This window comes from Carcharodon carcharias, chromosome 2 (assembly GCF_017639515.1).
Source record: "Carcharodon carcharias isolate sCarCar2 chromosome 2, sCarCar2.pri, whole genome shotgun sequence".
NCBI classification, from domain to species: Eukaryota; Metazoa; Chordata; class Chondrichthyes; order Lamniformes; family Lamnidae; genus Carcharodon; species Carcharodon carcharias.
Window position 1 is genome coordinate 104,408,273 of NC_054468.1, and position 18,438 is coordinate 104,426,710.

The 18,438-nt window shown below is 39.4% G+C and overlaps 1 protein-coding gene across 4 annotated transcripts in view; it reads right to left on the bottom strand.

Annotated features, from left to right (window-relative positions):
* Nucleotides 1–550: 550 nt before the first annotated feature.
* ralgapa2 (Ral GTPase activating protein catalytic subunit alpha 2) overlaps nucleotides 551–18,438 on the bottom strand; it is a 554,472-nt gene continuing 536,584 nt past the window's right edge. For 2 of the 4 annotated variants that reach the window (XR_005942422.1, XR_005942421.1), the window contains 2 exons: nucleotides 9,923–10,164; nucleotides 551–6,909 (listed from right to left, as the gene is read on the bottom strand). The gene's annotated coding sequence lies outside the window, so the exon portion shown is untranslated. The remainder of the gene's footprint in view (nucleotides 6,910–9,922; nucleotides 10,165–18,438) is intronic. The other 2 variants (XR_005942420.1, XM_041183014.1) reach the window with 1 other exon arrangement.

The window sequence follows — 18,438 nt, forward strand, 5'->3', positions numbered from 1 at the left end:
TTCAACTTGTGGGTCTTAAACTTCAATAGAAGATATAGACATGTAACCAGCATAAAAAGTATAATTCAGTTTGCTGCATGATGCTGAAAGAAGATATCAGCGATATTGAGGCAGGGTAACTTCATCTAAGTACATAAAATATTAAATGGCATTGAAAATAAAAGCTCAGAATGTAATTTCAAATAAAGCAAACAAGTAGCACTGCAGGACATAAATGGACCTTTTCTCTCCCATGACCTTGGTTATATTCTAATATATACTTTTAATATCAATGAATATCATCCTGCAGTCAAATGTGTAACAAAATACAAAAAACCGGCTCAGTTTCATGAATTCCCACTGTTTAAAAAGTTAACCAATCATAGCTTGAAAGTGGGCATCACATGATAAAAAGCACCACTAAAACTCACTTTCAGCAGTTCATTACTCCCACTAAACAGCTTTTAATAATTCATTCAATATTTTGATTTAAATTTTCTTCTTTAAATGTAGTGGGACTTTAGCACCATTGCATCAGCGATAATAAAAATAACATTCAAACAAAAAGCAGTTAGTTTGAAATCATAATTTTTAATGAAATCTCTCTTCATAACAATTCACATAACACAGGCATCCTGAACTTCCATCTTAAAATATTTTTGACATATTAATACAGATAAGCATTCTCAAGCCGTCTCCTTTTATAAACCATATTTTACAGATTAAGCAACAGAAAGAGAGCCTCTAAAATAAATTATTCATGTAATATCAAAGACCAACACTAGCTGATTTTATTCATATTTGATGACAAAGACTTGAAAGATAAAATTTTTGTAAACTTTTCAAGATACTCTGAACAAACATCGAAGTGTTTGTGTGCTAGTGTCCAAATAATTTCTCTTTCCAGTTATTCAGCTGTTTCTCTTAATTCACTTTGTGCTGATTTAGCAAGACAGAACAAGACAAGAGGTGCTGCTGCTGAATACAACACAGACGGAAAGGCCTCGCTCAGTTGCCATTCGCACTTTCCAATTATTGCACCGAGGCAGCAGGTAGTAGCACATTAAGTGGCTGGATTTTAAACTAATATTTTCTACACCACCTTTTATAGACACAATTTATATTTTGAATATCAAGAGACATACAGCTTGTTTTTCTTCATTGGTTGCAATTCAAAAGGAACTTCCTAAAATTCTGAAAATGTAATCATTATACCTCAGCGCTGCACTAGTTTCCTTCAAACGGTCTTTAAGATAAGTTCAGCAGGGTAACTTCATGAGACACACAATTAATTTAAATTTGCTTTGTGGTTGGATGCACAGCAGTATTTCTATACTTTGAACCAATAATCGTTATTTGCACAACTTTTATTAGTTTGAATATATTTACAATTATCTAGTGATCTTTACACAGGATATATTTAATGAAAAAAAATCATGTACAACCTCTAAATTTCAGACAAATATAGAGATTTTTGTATCCTTAAATGAATTAAACAGCATTTAAGATACTGTATATTATATACACAAGTAGGCTTCTTTGAGTGAAGGGAGAAAAAAGATAGTATTGCTTTCTCTTTACAACATGCCAGTTAATAATAGCAGAAGGTTCATTCTGCAAAAACACAGTGTAAGAAATGTGACAATCTTTGTGTGTGAAACCAGTGCAAGGAACAATGCACATGTTAAAAGAAGTTTTCTGTTCAGAGCTAGCTGGTAGCTTATGATGCTGATGGATTAATAGCTGCTCCTGGAATGATGGTGGGTCAGGTGATTCCAGAGAGGTGGTGCTGTCATCCCCAGCAAGCTTTTGACAGGTGACTATGCAAAAGCATTGACCCAGTAGACTGCCTACCCACCATTTTGAGTGAGATCTGATGCTTTAGTTATTCTGCACTATACTAATGCTAGATGTGCCATGTACCATTTCTGATGGTGTTTGACATCCTCGAGCATGGTCACACCTGGAAGAGGTGGTTCATGTTGATAGGACTGCATTTTATTACATTTTTTTCTTCTTTAAGAAAACACAATCACTTGAAGAACAATTAAATTAGTATGACTTGTCATAAGAATGGTGCAATAATGAGGATGGAACTCAGCAAAATGATGCATCAAAAATAATTATATCAGGTGTATAGGGTCCTTCATTAGAGGCTGGCCAAATAATATATGGCAAGGAGGTGTCTGAAGAAGCAAAAGTGATTACAATACTTGTGTTGGGCTTTTCTAAAGCCTTGGCTAAGATGCTTCAGACATATAGTCAATAATTGATTGTGGGACCAATTACAGGAGCCTAAATTTTAAAACCAGTTTTTTATTACTTTTAGACATTTCACTGGTGGTTGAAGACTGGTAACCAGAATTTTGCAAGAACATTACTTTCTCCAAATTTGGTAGCATGAGCAACAGGGAAACGGGATTAAGGAGGAATTGAGGAGAGGGAGCAATGAGAAAAGACAAATAGGAATACAAGATAAATAAACAAAATTTTGTTCATAAATGATTTAGATTTGTGCCAGAAATGTGTTGAAAACGAAAGAAAGCTTTTCAAATGTACTCTAATATTCCCACAAGCCACAATGTGTGATGTCTACAAACTGGGTTAACCTGGAGAATCTAAATACGTAGATACTGAAATACAAACTGCATGTCTAATTTTCCAGCTCTTCTGCATAATATTTAGAAAACACAAAGGTGCATTACAAAAAACAGCACTACTTACCTTTAGCCAACAAGTCATGAAAAAATATTCAAAACTACTAATTGTTTTTCAGTTTGAACATAAACATTTGACAAAGTTCAGGGACATTTGAAGATTAAACCTACACAATTTTAGCATTGTTTTAAATTTACTAGGAACATATTTTAAATTAAACACTAAAATGGTATTATTTGAAACCTTTCCTGGGGTATGTTTCTCTGGTATAAAGTTGTTGCCCTGATTATAGCTTATGACATAAAGCAATGCCAGCCAACATCCACTTTTAGTCGAGTAATCCATTGCTGTAGGTGCTGCTTTAGAGTTAGACCAGCATCGGGGTTGTTTGTGATTAATTGCTCGATTGACCCTCCCCATGCCCAAAAAATAAAACTGCAAGCTTATTTGGTAGAAACTCAAAAATGAAATGTCAAAAGACCAGTGTCTCTACAAAAACAGTGCCACTTCTGCTTCACAAGAACTCTAAGATATTTAATCCAGTTCTACAAATTGAGTATTGTTTTAAATTTATTCAGAAAGTGTGTTAAGTTAAATTCTAAAATGGCATTACTTGACAACCTTTCCTGGGATATGTTTCCTTTGGTATAAAGCAACAAATGTAAATGGCTATAGAGTTAGTTACCAGCATCACACATCACTGCAAAATTACTGTGTTGTGGGTTTATAGGAGCGACTAGGTGCATTTTTCAGCAATTTAAGAGCTCTTTGGCAACTGACGTATTTTAAAAAAAGCCCAGTGTGATAAGAAAACTTTAGGCAATATTTACCTATACATTAATAAGAGTTAGAAAGTATCTGTTGAACACTTAAGTACTTTGAAGTTATTTAAGCATAACAACAAAGGCACAACAGTCTTCTACTTTCTATTGCTTTTGTATGTCACCACATTAAACTAGTTAGAATTTATATAATGCTGTATCATATTGCACTCAGTTAAAACCGTAATTTTAACCAAGGGATTAATGTTTATATACAGTTTATAGTGATCGACACATGCAAGAAAATTCAGAAAAGGGCAGGTTTGCTCACTGAATGGAAGACATCATCAGCAGTGGAATAAATTCTATTAGAACTTCTGATCCAAAGTGAACTAAAAAGCAGAAAGCTAGAATTTTTGTGAAATCTTATTTTTCCTAATGAATTAACATATCTAGACTAGAATTCCCATAATTCCATTGATTCTGAGCCACTTATGAGGCTAATAATATATACAAAAACAGATCAACATATTTGGGCATAAATTAAGCATTTGAGGAATAATTCAAATCAGAACACACACATTCAAATATAGTTGGTCTTTAACTACAACTTTTAAACCCTTTAGTTACTGAGGATTTCAGTCATCAAAATAAGCAGGAAGCACGTGGTATTTTTCAAGTTCAAGCTGAACACTGTGTATTAGGAAATGTCTAAAGGCTGTGAGTGCGTTTTAATTCTGTTTTACAATATTCATTAGAAAGCTACACATTTCTAAAGAAAACATTCTTAGAAAGCTGCAAAGAACGTTCTTATTGAAAGATTTTTTTTAAAACAGATAAAACAAAAGTTAGCTGACAACTAATTAATTATTTAGAAATGATGCTTTATAGAAAGGTACAATTTTTAGCTGTAACATGGTAAGCAAGGATGTCACGTCAAACAAAAATTACTGTATCACTACAAGACTGCATCTCAAATTTTATGCTCCATACACTCAGTGCAGATCACCTGAGGCTCTGACTGTATTTTTAAATAAGCACAATCATTGACTAAAGCCAACAGCAAGATGGAAGAGTTGAACCATAACTTACAAAGGCTCTTTTTTATATTTTGCTTATCAAATATTACTCCATATTTACATATATAATAAAAAATAAAGCATTATACATCTGACAACCAAAGAGCACATTCACTTGACTGGTACATGAAGAACAAGTGCAACAGAAACAGTACTGTCATATAATTCAAAGATGAACACATAAGTAACATTAATTCATAAAGTTCTCACTGTAAAAAAAAATCCCATTAGCAGGCATCAACAGAACTTGGAAGATCAAATTCTTACATTTCTTCTGCTTAGGGTACTCAACAAGACATAATTTCAGCAATAAATAGTCCAGATAACCCATATGTCAATTGTTGACTGAAGCATACAGGAAGACTGAAAGGTTTTCAGGAGTATGATATAAAATGAAATGAGCTGCAAGAGCACACACATACAAAACGTTAATGGAGTTACTGTTCTATTTGTCACAATCTTCAAGTCACAATTAGTGACAAATACTCTTCAGTAGAAAAGTTCTAAATTAAGTATCTACATGTGCAGTGGTTTTGCCTCTAGGTTCTTTTGTGGCTTCATGCTTTGAAATGATGAAAACCTGTAGGAAACTGGTCCTACAATTCAGTGCTTTGGAACTGTGGCTAAAGGTGCAGTTGGGCGGTGGAAGTACGAAATAACCTGACGGCTGCCTATTTAAAATTTTCAGAACAGGCCATGACTGAATGATGGATTCCATAATGCAGCACCTTTAGAAGTATTATACTGTCAGTGGCCATATTCCTTTCTGCAGCGACAACTAAATATCTGGGGGTGTTTACAATTCAAACAAGGCAAAAACACTGTGGTGAAAGATTGGAACAGCTAGAATTTTAACTCTCATGTTTCACTGTTTAATAATGTATATGGTTTATAATTAGATATGGCTTGTGCACGAGACACCCAATTACAGTTCCAGATTGAAACTGGTCAGAACTGCAGATAAACCATCTCTGTACAGTAATACACCATATAAGTATATTAAATAAGTTAAGCATGATATGGTTTCATCTCCAACTTAGCTCAGATTCTTGTTTTGTATCATCCCCCTGGCATTCTTGTGCTTATAATTTGTAAGAGCAAAACAATTTAAGATCAACGTAAATATTAAAAGGGCAAAGCTTGCCTTACGTGGAAATCTGAACGTTATTTCTTTGATTTTAATCATGAGCCTGTCTTACAAGGAACAGGATAAAAAGATAATTTAAAAAGCTTTTTCTCTTTGCTTACCCTGTACGTAGTCACTCAAACATGATGCAAATATTCAAATGCAGAGAGACAATGTGATGTGTGGGTGAATGGCCCCAGTGGTTGCTCCACTCGTTCTGGAGCTTTACTTAACCCACAAATCTGCAACAGCATCAGAGTTTTTACTAAATTCTATTCTAATTAAGTTACTAAACTTTAACCATCCAACACTTGAGCATTACAAGAGTCATATTTTAGTCAATTAAGGAGCAGGAGTATGAGAAAGGAGCCAGTTGGTGGCTGGAAGGCAGGAAAATTGGATAAGCCAAAATAGAGGCCACCAAAAACATCCTTATACACAGACACAATTTTCATAACAGGAATGACAGCTGAACGTTTATATGATCATTTCACTTATGGTTTTTAAAAATCCTCGTTAAGACTCTTGGATAGTGCTCATGTACATTTCAGCTAATGAAGAATGGGCCTCCCTTCCCCTACATGGCATAATATCAATTGAAAGCATTGAAAGGCAGTGGTTTTACCTCAAGATTTAGAGTGCCTGATATATCATGATAACTCGATCCAACAATCACAGAGGTGTACACCGAGTCCATTTTCAGTGTCTCAGAATTGCACTAAACATAATACCAGTGTGCAACGGTCTCTGAGTGTGGTCATTATTGTGTGGTCTCTCTACACAGCCAGCAATGACTTCATACTGTAAGTGATATTACATGCCATAGTTACTGTTATTATGGCATGGACGTGACATCATGCACCTATTCCAAGACGGCTGGAGGTATTGTTATGTTGTTCTTACACCATAACAACTTCTCTTACCTGCTCCACAATGCTGACATCTACACTTTAAATAGGTTAGCCAAGTGTGGGAACCTTCTAATGCCAATCAGGTTTACACCATTCCTTCTCTGTACCTTGCTTCTGAAACTTAACTATATATCAAAGAAAGAAGGAGTGTTCAAATCCCATCTGAAGTGAATTTTATGGACAGAATATCAGTAGAAAAATGAAGAGGCTGGAAAGCAAGCCTCAGTCTACATAAAGTTTTTCAGTTTGAAGATTTGCTTAGTGAACTGGCAGAGTGGCGACGTTTCCCAGAGACTTGGTTTTTTGTGGCACGTGGCAGTGGTGGGGAAGCCTATCTGCAGGGTCCATTCCCACAGCTATGGGCATTTCAGTGCTTTGACTTCCGTTAAGAGAACCTGAAAAATTGCACAAAATTGGTGAATTAATGTAGATTTGAAGCAGCAAATTAATTTTAAAAAACACTGAGGGCTATAGTTTCTGCTTTGGCACAATAAATTACCAAAATGCACCTGAAATCACATTCAGTTATGTTCAGCTCAAAGTTTCATATGAAATTGAATTGCAAATGCAAAATCTTTCACATACTAGCACAACTGGACAGTGTTAATAGAACGTAATTGTTACTTTTTTTCTTTCCATTATAAAGTATTCCTTGATGTACTTAAGAGGAGTAACCTGGTGTAGTTTTTATTAATACATCTGAAAATGGGCTTATGACCAAATATAAGCACCTTTAATAACAGCATCCAGTCCTCCACGTGAGTAATCTCATTTAAAATCATCAAAAATGACTTTCAAAGCCAGCTGATAGTTTCATTAGAGTGTAGTAGCCAATTCTCTGTGAATCAAATATTCTTTGATATGAGACTTTGAAAACATGCCTAGTAGTGTTTGTGTGCCTGAGGAAATTAGCACAATTTGAAGAGCCTTCATGAACCAATGTGATCAGCACAGCAGTGTGATCTTCATTTGGGAGTGAGGCCAGTTTAGTGGTTGGGTTTGATGTGGGTGAACTGAATCTTGACCATGCAGAAAAGATGGTGGAAAACATGAACATAAGCAGTTTTGAAAATAACTAATTTCTACGTTTAAAATTCCCAGACCTTTTGTGCCGGTTCAGCTGATTCTGTCCGGATTCTATTGATGTTAACAGCAGAAACTTGACCCTGGGTTATTGAAAAACTAAGTACATGAGCAATACTATCAGAACAAGCATATTTATCATTAAATCCGCCCTCACACCTTCTCCTCCCTCCCAGAAACATGATAGGGTCCCCTTGTCCTCACTTATCACCCCACCAGCCTCCGCATTCAAAGGATCATCCTCCGCCATTTCCGTCAACTCCAGCATGATGCCACCACCAAACACATCTTCCCTTCACCCCCCCCTATCGACATTCCGTAGGGATCGCTCCCTCCGGGACACCCTGGTCCGCTCCTCCATCACCCCCTACTCCTCAACCCCCTCCTATGGCACCACCCCATGCCCACGCAAAAGATGCAACACCTGCCCCTTCACTTCCTCACCGTCCAAGGGCCCAAACACTCCTTTCAAGTGAAGCAGCATTTCACTTGCATTTCCCCCAACTTAGTCTACTGCATTCGTTGCTCCCAATGTGGTCTCCTCTACATTGGAGAGACCAAACGTAAACTGGGCGACCGCTTTGCAGAACACCTGCGGTCTGTCCGCAAGAATGACCCAAACCTCCCTGTCGCTTGCCATTTTAACACTCCACCCTGCTCTCTTGCCCACATGTCTGTCCTTGGCTTGCTGCATTGTTCCAGTGAAGCCCAACGCAAACTGGAGGAACAACACCTCATCTTCCGACTAGGCACTTTACAGCCTTCCGGACTGAATATTGAATTCAACAACTTTAGGTCTTGACCTCCCTCCCCCATCCCCACCCCCTTTCTGTTTCCCCCTTCCTTTTGTTTTTTTTCCAATAAATTATATAGATTTTTCTTTTCCCACCTATTTCCATTATTTTTAAATATTTTTAAATCTTTTATGCTCTCCCCATCCCCACTAGAGCTATACCTTGAGTACCCTACCATCCATTCTTAATTAGCACATTCGTTTAGATAATATCACCAACTTTAACACCTATGTGTTCTTTTGTTCTATTGTTGGTGACATCTTTTGATGATCTGCTTCTATCACTGCTTGTTTGTCCCTACAACCACACCAACTCCCTTCACTTCTCTCTCTCTCTCCGCCTCCCCCACACACCTTACACCAGCTTATATTTCAACTCTTTCTTGGACTCGAACTCAAGTTCTGTCGAAGGGTCATGAGGACTCGAAACGTCAACTCTTTTCTTCTCCGCCGTTGCTGCCAGACCTGCTGAGTTTTTCCAGGTAATTCTGTTTTTGATATTTATCATTAAGCCTATTAGGCATGGAGGAATCCACGAAAATATATCGTTTGCAACAAACATAAGTTACACCTCGAGTTTTCTCAACTTACTTGCATCAGTGGTTGAAAAATGTATATAAAGATTTCCTCTAAAATAGTAAACAGCTTAAAAAAAAAGCAAATCCTCCAGATTGTTTGTCTATTTTCAACATATGCTCTTTGTGTAAGGGTAGTATGAAATTTTAGTCAACCTTCTGAGAGAAATAATATTAATTTGCAATACTCTGAATTAACTCAATCTTTGGACCATTGAAGTTATACATGTTAAATAGAATTGAGAGGGAAAGTTTCTCAGGCTGTTGGAGGTGGTGGAGGGCCAGGAAAATGAGAAAAAAACGTTGGACTGGAATGCCAATGTGTTCCAGTCTCCTCCTGCCTTTCCTGGAGACAGCTTGTGTGTTTTTTTAATTTATTCATTCATGGGGGTATAGGTGTCACTATCTAGGCTTTTAATTTCAGAATTTAAATTCCACCAGCTGCTATGGTGGGATTTGAACCCATCTCCCCCATAGCATTAGCCTGGGTCTCCAGACCTGCTGAGTTTTTCCAGGTAATTCTGTTTTTGTCTCTGGATTACCGGTCCAGTAACATTAACGCTACGCTATCACTCCCCATGAATGCATATATTTGGTGTGGCCAGCACCCAGCAGGAATTGAATCAACTGGTAGCCATTTGCCAGAAAAATGGTATTTTTCCGGTGGTGAATCCCGGCCTGCCATAGTGTCTCCAGCTCATCAACTCATAGGAGGTGAGGGAACAGTGGGAGGCTGGGGTGGCATGAAAGTAGCATGAGGTCATAGGCTCACCAGTGAAAGAGTAGGTCCTAGGGGCTGCGCTCATAGACAGTGCTTGGGCGCAAAACAGCTGCTGGCTCCTCAGCCTTCTCTCATGTCCATTGAGCTCAGCCCCTTTTGCGCCATTCACTTCAGCAGCACTCTCAATGCTGTCACAGTGAAGGCTGCCAGCTGTTCTTTAGATCATGCACACTGACCTGCCCTCCTGCCTGCTGAGTCCATCGGTCATCCCTGATTGGACGGAAATCCCGGAGGCAGGTTCTTAATTGGATGCCTCTCAGAAGATTGGATTGGCAGTCTCGCTGCTATAGTGATCAGGTTTGGATTGGATTGGCAGTCTCGCTGCTATAGTGATCAGGTTTGGATTGGCAGTCTCAGGTTTGGATTGGACTGGCAGTCTCGCTGCTATAGTGATCAGGTTTACAACTCAAGAATAGTCCTAAAAATAAAAAACAAAAAACAATATTGTTATATTTCACCCCTCTCCTATTTTTACTTAGTTCTGTTGAAGGGTCATGAGGACTCGAAACGTCAACTTTGTTCTTCTCCGCCGATGCTGCCAGACCTGCTGAGTTTTTCCAGGTAATTCTGTTTTTGCCAAGAATAGTCCTGATGTCCATGAAAAAAAAAGGTGGAAAAACTCAAGTCCTCGGATTTCACACACTATTTGAAGGTAAATTATATCCAATTCATTTAGTGGGATATTCTACAAAAATGCACTTGCAATGAGTTGCAGAATGAAACGTAATATTTTGGAGAAATTCCAAATGCTTTGAGGTTATCTATATGAAACAATTGTCAATTGTGCATAGTTTCCATAAAAAGAGGGGAATTCCAGACAGGCAATGAACTATAATTGTAACTTTACTACCTAGCTGGAATCTAGAGATTCCCTGCCGTTTTTGAATTCAGTAACTTTACAGCTGAAAGTACCTAGAGGAGGAATAAATAGTTGATATTAAGGAGCAGAAGTCTCAAACAGAAGAAAAAAAACAAAAAGGCTTATAAATTAAACTGATCTCCTAATGAATCAAAACTCTTGAGAAAATGTTAGAGAGCACAAGCTGGCAATAATGATGATCTTCTCAGAATGTATAACAGGATGGAGAATCACTGGTAGCCCCAAGAGAAACAGCAGTGAATTTAAATGAACCAGCATACTGCTAATAGTTAAGACTCAAACATTGTTTGCTTTCTTTGTTTCCCTTCTCATAACATTCTTTTGCAGCGGATCTTCTTTATATACAGTTTTAGAACCATAGAGAAGTTACAGCACAGGAGGAGGCCATTTGGCCCATCTTGTCCATGCCAGCCCGAGGACACCCAAGTGCCCTTTCTAATCCCACCTTCCTGCACCCGGCCCATAGCCCTGCAGCTTACAGCACTTAAGGTGCAGATCCAGGTACTTTTTAAAAGAGTTTAGAGTTTCTGCCTCTACCACCAAGGGCAGCGAATTCCAGACATCCACTACCCTCTGCGTAAAAAAGTTCTTCCTCATGTCCCCCCTACACCTTCTGCCACTTACCTTGAATCGATGTGCCCAATTCTAGAATTCTCCACCAAGGGATTGCTGTCCAATCAGGGATGACTGATGGACTCAGCAAGCAGGAGGGCAGGTCAGTGTGCATGCTCTAAAGAACAGCTGACAGCCTTCACTGTGACAGTCCACTCTATCTACTCCCCTTATAATTTTGTACACCTCAATCAAGTTAACTCTCAGCCTTCTTTGTTCTAAGGGAAACAACCCCAACCTATCCAATCTCTCCTCGTAGCTACACTTTTCTAACCCTGGCAACATTCTTGTAAACCTCCTCTGCACTCTCTCCAGAGCTATTAATGTCCTTCCTGTAATGTGGTGGCCAGAACTGCACACAATACTCCAGTTGTGGCCTCACCAGTGTTTTATATAATTCCAACATTATATCCTTACTTTTATATTCTACGCCAATGAAGGACAGCATTCCATATGCCTTCCTTACAACCTTGTCCACTTGAACTGCTGCCCTCAGGGACCTGTGTACTTGTTGCCAAGATCTCTCACTTTATCTACCTCTCTTAGTATAGTCCCATTTATTGTGTAATTCCCGTAACTGTTTGACCTCACAGTTCTTTCAACTGGCTCCTTTTTGATCAACTCTTTCAGACTGTTGCATTTATCAACTAAATCTCTTTCCACTGCTATTTCCCATAATCAGCTGGAACTCAGAGGCGCTGAGAGCAAAGACTTCAGTGTGAAACTCAGTTAGCTTTGCGCTATAAGCTCAGAGGCATCAAGAAAATAGGCTAAGATAGTTTTAAATATTAAAATTGGGACTGTTAATTATCTGTCAGGGGCTCTTCACGTTCTGAGTTCAAATGGGTGGCTCATTAAATTAAACAATTGATAGGGTTAGCCAATGCACACCCAGCAATTCAAAATACTTAACCTGTAAAAATGATTTTTTAATAAAACAAGTTGATATCAAGAGTCACCATATTTCACCTCCATCTCTACTTAACTGCTCACACTTAGTGAAGATGTTACCTTTGTTGGTGAAAATATTTATGCTTTATCCTATAGTTATAAGTTACATACCAATAGTCAGTTTGATTTAACAAGAAGCCAAACTATGCAAGAGAGTCTGGGCAAATGAGCAAGGCAACAATTTTACCAATTGCTTTCACTCAGTGTCTTTGTTTTCACTCAGCATCGACATATGCACAGCTTCAAAGGATGTCACTGGACAGTGATCCGGAGAGAAAATGCTGGTGGATTCCAACCCCATCCCTCCATGCCACTTCCTAACCAGGATGGAATTGTATTGTGTCAGCACTACCCTAGATCAGAACATCGAACTGAACACAGACAAAGAATTGTCCAATGTGGTGTATTCATTCACAGCTTTTCAATCATATACCCTTTTCCTTGGCTGTCTGAGAGAAATGCAACCTGACATGTTATAAAACAGTAAAATTGTGGCCTGTATTCAATAGAGACCTCCATAGTCCATATTAAGGATGAATATTTGTTCTAGCAGGAACTTTCTAATCTAAAAACAGCTGTGTTTCCGCTCTGGATTGCTTTTAAGTTGATTTTCATGAGGATTTTTCAGTAGCCCTTCAGCTGAACTTAGTATGCATGATAAAATACTTTGGCTGTCAATACCAAATTATACTGAGCCATAAAGAAGAAAAATAGATAGGAAAGTTGTTGAAGAGTGTGAATTGTTTTAAAAGCTTATCTTTACTTGTCACAATTAGAAACTTCAGTTTTCTACAAGGTTGGCAACTATTTAGGTTGTCTATACTGCCTTTAACCCTGAGGATTCCTTTGATGTTGCTTTTATACCTTTTGGATGTCATAGATTTACTGTTGTTCACCTTTCCAAATCTACTTAATTACTTCCCCCTTGTCTTACAAGTGTCCTCTGTTCATTAAGGATCGAAAGGCAGTCATTTACTTTACAGATAGTGGTACTAAACATGTACATTGTTTCTCAATTTGATCACGGACTTCAGAATGTTGTGCTCCACACAAGATGGCAGCTGGAATAGTCCAAAATTTGCTGCTGATGATTAAGGAACACTATATATGCGAGACCAACTCATGTCTCAGCTGCATCTCCAATCATTTCAAAAAGGCTGCCCTGTATACCAATAACAAAGCTTCGCTCTCCCAGACAATGTTATCTCCTGGGAGCTTGCCCTCACATTGAGAAATTCAAAAGCACATGTAGCAAACAGTTTCCAGACCCGGGTTGTTGAAGCATGCATTACGTATGGGCAAGGCTCAGCTTGTCTTGCCTGTTGGCACCATAACACAAGTTAAATCCGAATAAGTGAGATGCTGAGAGCAGTTATATGAATATCGGTGCTGCTTTGTGTATGTTAGCAGGAGATGGGCATTTATTCATTTTTTAGGAAAGCAGTATTTGTTCAAACCAAATTCACAAGCTTGTGCATATTCTTCAGCATCTTCCTACCCTCAGGATCCATCCTCTCTGCTCAGTCCCAAATATTTGTCTGTTGTTCACACTTCAGCTTTCACTGTATATGAGAAAACCCTAAATACTATTTTCATAATTCAGTTAACTTTAGGTTGTCTATATTGCCTTTAACCCTGAGGATTCCTTTGATGTTGCTTTTATACCTTTTGGATGTCATAGATTTACTGTTGTTCACCTTTCCAAATCTACTTAATTACTTCCCCCTTGTCTTACAAGTGTCCTCTGTTCATTAAGGATCGAAAGGCAGTCATTTACTTTACAGATAGTGGTACTAAACAAGCTTGAATATTTCACAGAATCACAGTGCAGAAGAGGCCCTTCGGCCCATTGAATCTGCACCGACACATGAAAAACAGCTGACCTACCTACCTAATCCCATTTACCAGCACTTGGCCCATAGCCGTGAATGTTATGACGTGCCAAGTGCTCATCCAGGTACTTTATAAAGGATGTGAGGCAACATGCCTCCACCACCCTCTCAGGCCGTGCATTCTAGACCGTCATCACGCTCTGGATAAAAATGATTTTCCTCACATCCCCCCTAAACCTCCTGCCCCTCACCTTGAACTTATGCCCCCTTGTGACTGACCCTTCAACTAAGGGGAACAGCTGTTCCCTATCCGCCCTGTCCATGCCCCTCATAATCTTGTACACCTCGATCAGGTCGCCCCTCAGTCTTCTCTGTTCCAACGAAAACAACCCAAGTCTATCCAACCTCTCTTCATAACTTGAATGTTTCATCCCAGCCAGGCAACATCCTGGTGAATCTCCTCTGCACCCCCACCAGTGCAATCACATCCTTCCTATAATATGGCGACCAGAACTGCACACAGTACTCCAGCTGTGGCCTCACCAAGGTTCAATACAATTCCAACATGACATCCCTACTTTTATAATCTATGCCTCAATTGATAAAGGCAAGTGTCCCAAATGCCTTTTTCACCACCCCACTAACATGCCCCTCCGCCTTCAGAGATCTATGGACACACATGCCAAGGTTCCTTTGTTCCTCAGAACTTCCTAGTACCATGCCATTCATTGAATACTTCTCTGTCAAAGTACTCCTTCCAAAGTGTATCACCTCACACTTTTCAGGGTTAAATTCCATCTGCCACTTATCTGCCCATTTGACCATCCCGTCGATATCTTCCTGTAGCCCAAGATACTCAACCTCACTGTTAACCACCCAGCCAATCTTTGTGTCATCCGCAAACTTACTAATCCTACCCCCCACATAGTCATCTATGTCATGACTGAGCATCTCCAATCATTTCAAAAAGGCTGCCCTGTATACCAATAACAAAGCTTCGCTCTCCCAGACAATGTTATCTCCGGGGTGCTTGCCCTCACATTGAGAAATTCAAAAGCACATGTAGCAAACAGTTGCCAGACCTGGGTTGTTGAAGCATGCATTACGTATCGGCAAGGCTCGGCTTGTCTTGCCTGTCGGCACCATAATACAAGTTATATCCGAATAAGTGAGATCCCTGTGGTATGCCACTGGACACTGGCTTCCTTTGATGAGGAAAAGATTTCAAAAGGCAACAGAGGAAACTTTAGTGCTAACATTTTACCAGTTTCTAAATAAACAGTTGAAGGGTTTCTAAATCATTGGCGAAAATCTTAACCTTTTGAATTCTTGTCAGTGGGGGAGTCTGGTCTCATACGAGAAACCTTAAGGCAGGATTTTACAGGTGGCAGTGACTGTCCCGTCGTCAGAAAAGTTGTTGTAAAAATTGCCCCTATCCTAGTGGGCTGCCCTGCAGCCATATCACTCTGAGGAGTGTTAATTGGCTTGAGATGGGCTCCTGCCCCTATCTGGGCAGGGCAGGAAGTCCCACCTCTGAGACTGGCTGGTAACTCTTTGGTCCATGTAGTGCCATTGGGACCGGAATGCACTGCTGAAACTGTTGTCAATTTCCGAAGAGGAGCCAGGAACAAGATGACACTAAGGTTGGAGGTTCTTGGCAGGGTCAGGATTGGAAGCTCCGGAGGAAGGGAACCAGGATGCATAGGCCAGAGGGGGGGGAGGAGACATCCTGATTAGGGCCTCCTTTTCCAATTGGAGGTCATGTGGGGGCAATCCCTCCTTTCCCACCTGTCGCTGACTTTTTTCCACTGCCCATTAAATCACAGGCAGGCCAGGGCTCGACAGGTAGGCGGCAAGAAAGGCACCCATGCGACTTGCGAACCTGCTGGTAGGAGACTGTAAAATTCTGCCCCAAGTTTCAGCACATGTCTGTCAGTGAGCAGGCGTAACAATGACCTGAAGCTTATTTCAGTTGAAATATTTAAAGGGATACTGCAAAGATGACAATTGAAGGATTGCCCAGATGTTTGAACAAAGAGAGAAGCCACAGCAATTGATTCCCACATGGTAAAGCTCTACCTCATTTCACAGATGCCTCCATTGAGATAGACTGGGCACTTTTCAGGACTGAAAATGGCAGCCTTAGGCCCATACGTGAGTCTGCGCTATAGAGCGAGCAACGATCTGACCAGGGTAGCAATTATCCTGCAGACTACCCGGATCCGATCATTGGTCACTGTATATCGTACTTAAGTGGGCCTAAGGCAGCTAATTTCCAGCCTGAAAAGTGCCCAGTCTACCTCAAATTGCCCTGGAAGAGTAAGGCATTGCAAAAACTTGAGCAATAGGTGAAATCTAGCCAGTTTACGCTACTACTATGCAGGAGTGGCATGGGTAACATTCGCCACTAACAGGATGCTGCCATTAAGTCAAAAAGACGTTCTGCCTGCCACACAAATGAGTAATCTGAATTTCAATGCTGGTGTGATGTCAGGTTTGTAGGATGAACATTCCAACTACTGGTGGATCTTACCAAACAGCACATCCCCTCAGCTGTTCACAACAGGCAGAGTGCTGAACATACTCAACCAGCCTGTGCTTGTAAAACCCAAAACATACTGTCTGTCAGATTTGATTCCATGATTGGACAGCACTTACTGAACCAAGTGTGCTAAGAATTACACTCACAACCAATTTAAGATTAATAGTTGGGGTTGCAAGGTGGCTCACTTACATTTGCTAGCAGCTACATATATTCATACACAGTGCTCTGTCCTCTGCAAACAGAAAGAACATGTCCCTGCATTGTGTCTTTTTCAATTAAATAAAAGCATGGGAGACAACTGTTCCCTGGTGCATTCCCCAATGGTAATGCCTCAACTAGAGTCATCTTGCCCTTTTTGGATGTAAACAGAAGCTTGGGTATAACTGTTCCCTGGTGCATTATCCATGGCAATACCTTGACCAGAGTCCGCTTACCAATCAATCATTACCCTTTTCTCATGCAATATAAATTGTTAGTCCCTTTGAAATTTGGTATTCCCATGTCTATCTTGATGAATGCAAGATGAAAAACTTTGACAGTATGTCTCTTTGTTCAGCAATACTCAAGTTCTGTACTACCAAGCGATTATCACAATAATATATATGTTTTATAAAATCCATTGTGTTATGCAGCATATGAACTGGATTCTTAATAGCTCAATGGAGTGGTGATTAATTTCAGAAATGGATGTGTTGGGTAGGGATGTGGAAGAGAAAATAAAATCCATAGGGAAGCAATGAGCAGAGAAAAGACCTGTTTTAGACATCATTGCTTCCTGAATGTATTAGCTAATGTTTATGGAGTTATGATCAGTCTCTAGAAAATGCAAAAAGCTAGGAAACCTGAAGTGTTTATCAGTTACATGTCATCTACAGAAATGGAGAAGGAAAAATATCAAGCACTTACACAAATGATAAGGAAATATTTTTCTTCATTCAGCTATTTATAGTATGATTGCACTTGCAATTTCTTGCTGATATCACATTCCATTCTGGTGTGGTTTGATTGCAGTTTCACAGCACAAGCTAACATTGATGTTTTTGGAGACAGTATGCAAAATAAAACTGTTCTGAGTTTTCCCATTCACTGTCCAGTTACAATTATTTTTAACTGGATAATCTAGTTTGTTTAGTTCTATTAATATGTTCCTTTGTGGGGTAAAAGGATGCCTTGCCATCCTTTGGGTTGGGAAATGGTACATGCCACGGAGTGTTCTGAAAGACAGGGGTGGAGAGGGGGAATAATGTACCAAATTGGGGAGGTACTAATATTTATAAAATGTTCTGCTACTACCTGACAGCGACCTGCTCAAACACTGAGAATATTGATTTCAGCAAGCCACTGCTAACACATGTTACAGGGAATATGCACTTTGGAAAGTAGGTGGTACCAAACAGTATCAGTAGCTTTCAACAATCAAGCTACTTCCAATGCTAAACTACAAAACAGCAGCTTAGGTGAACTTCTGCGTCATGTTCTCCAATTTTGGTTATTCTTTAAATGATAACAACATACCAATGGAATTTTTAGTACCATGCTTAAAAATGTAATTCTTCTTGGCACTCAAAAGTCTAAACAGAATAATCAAAGGGAAAGTTATATGTAAAGGTAACACAAGCTGCTTTCAGGTATCAGAGTTACATGCTAACTGGGCATTGATTTTGCACCTTATTTATGTTCAGACTAGCAGCTGAAATTCGACTCTGAAAACTTAAGAGGTATCACAGCCTGCTGGTGAAGCTACCTTGCTAACATTACAGGTTGGGTTTACAGGTTAGGTTTGGCAGCTGGAGTGAAAATGTGTGAAGCAACTCAGCAGGACCCTGGCATATCTGCAACTGAAAATAAAGCATACCCTTTTTGAACTCTGTT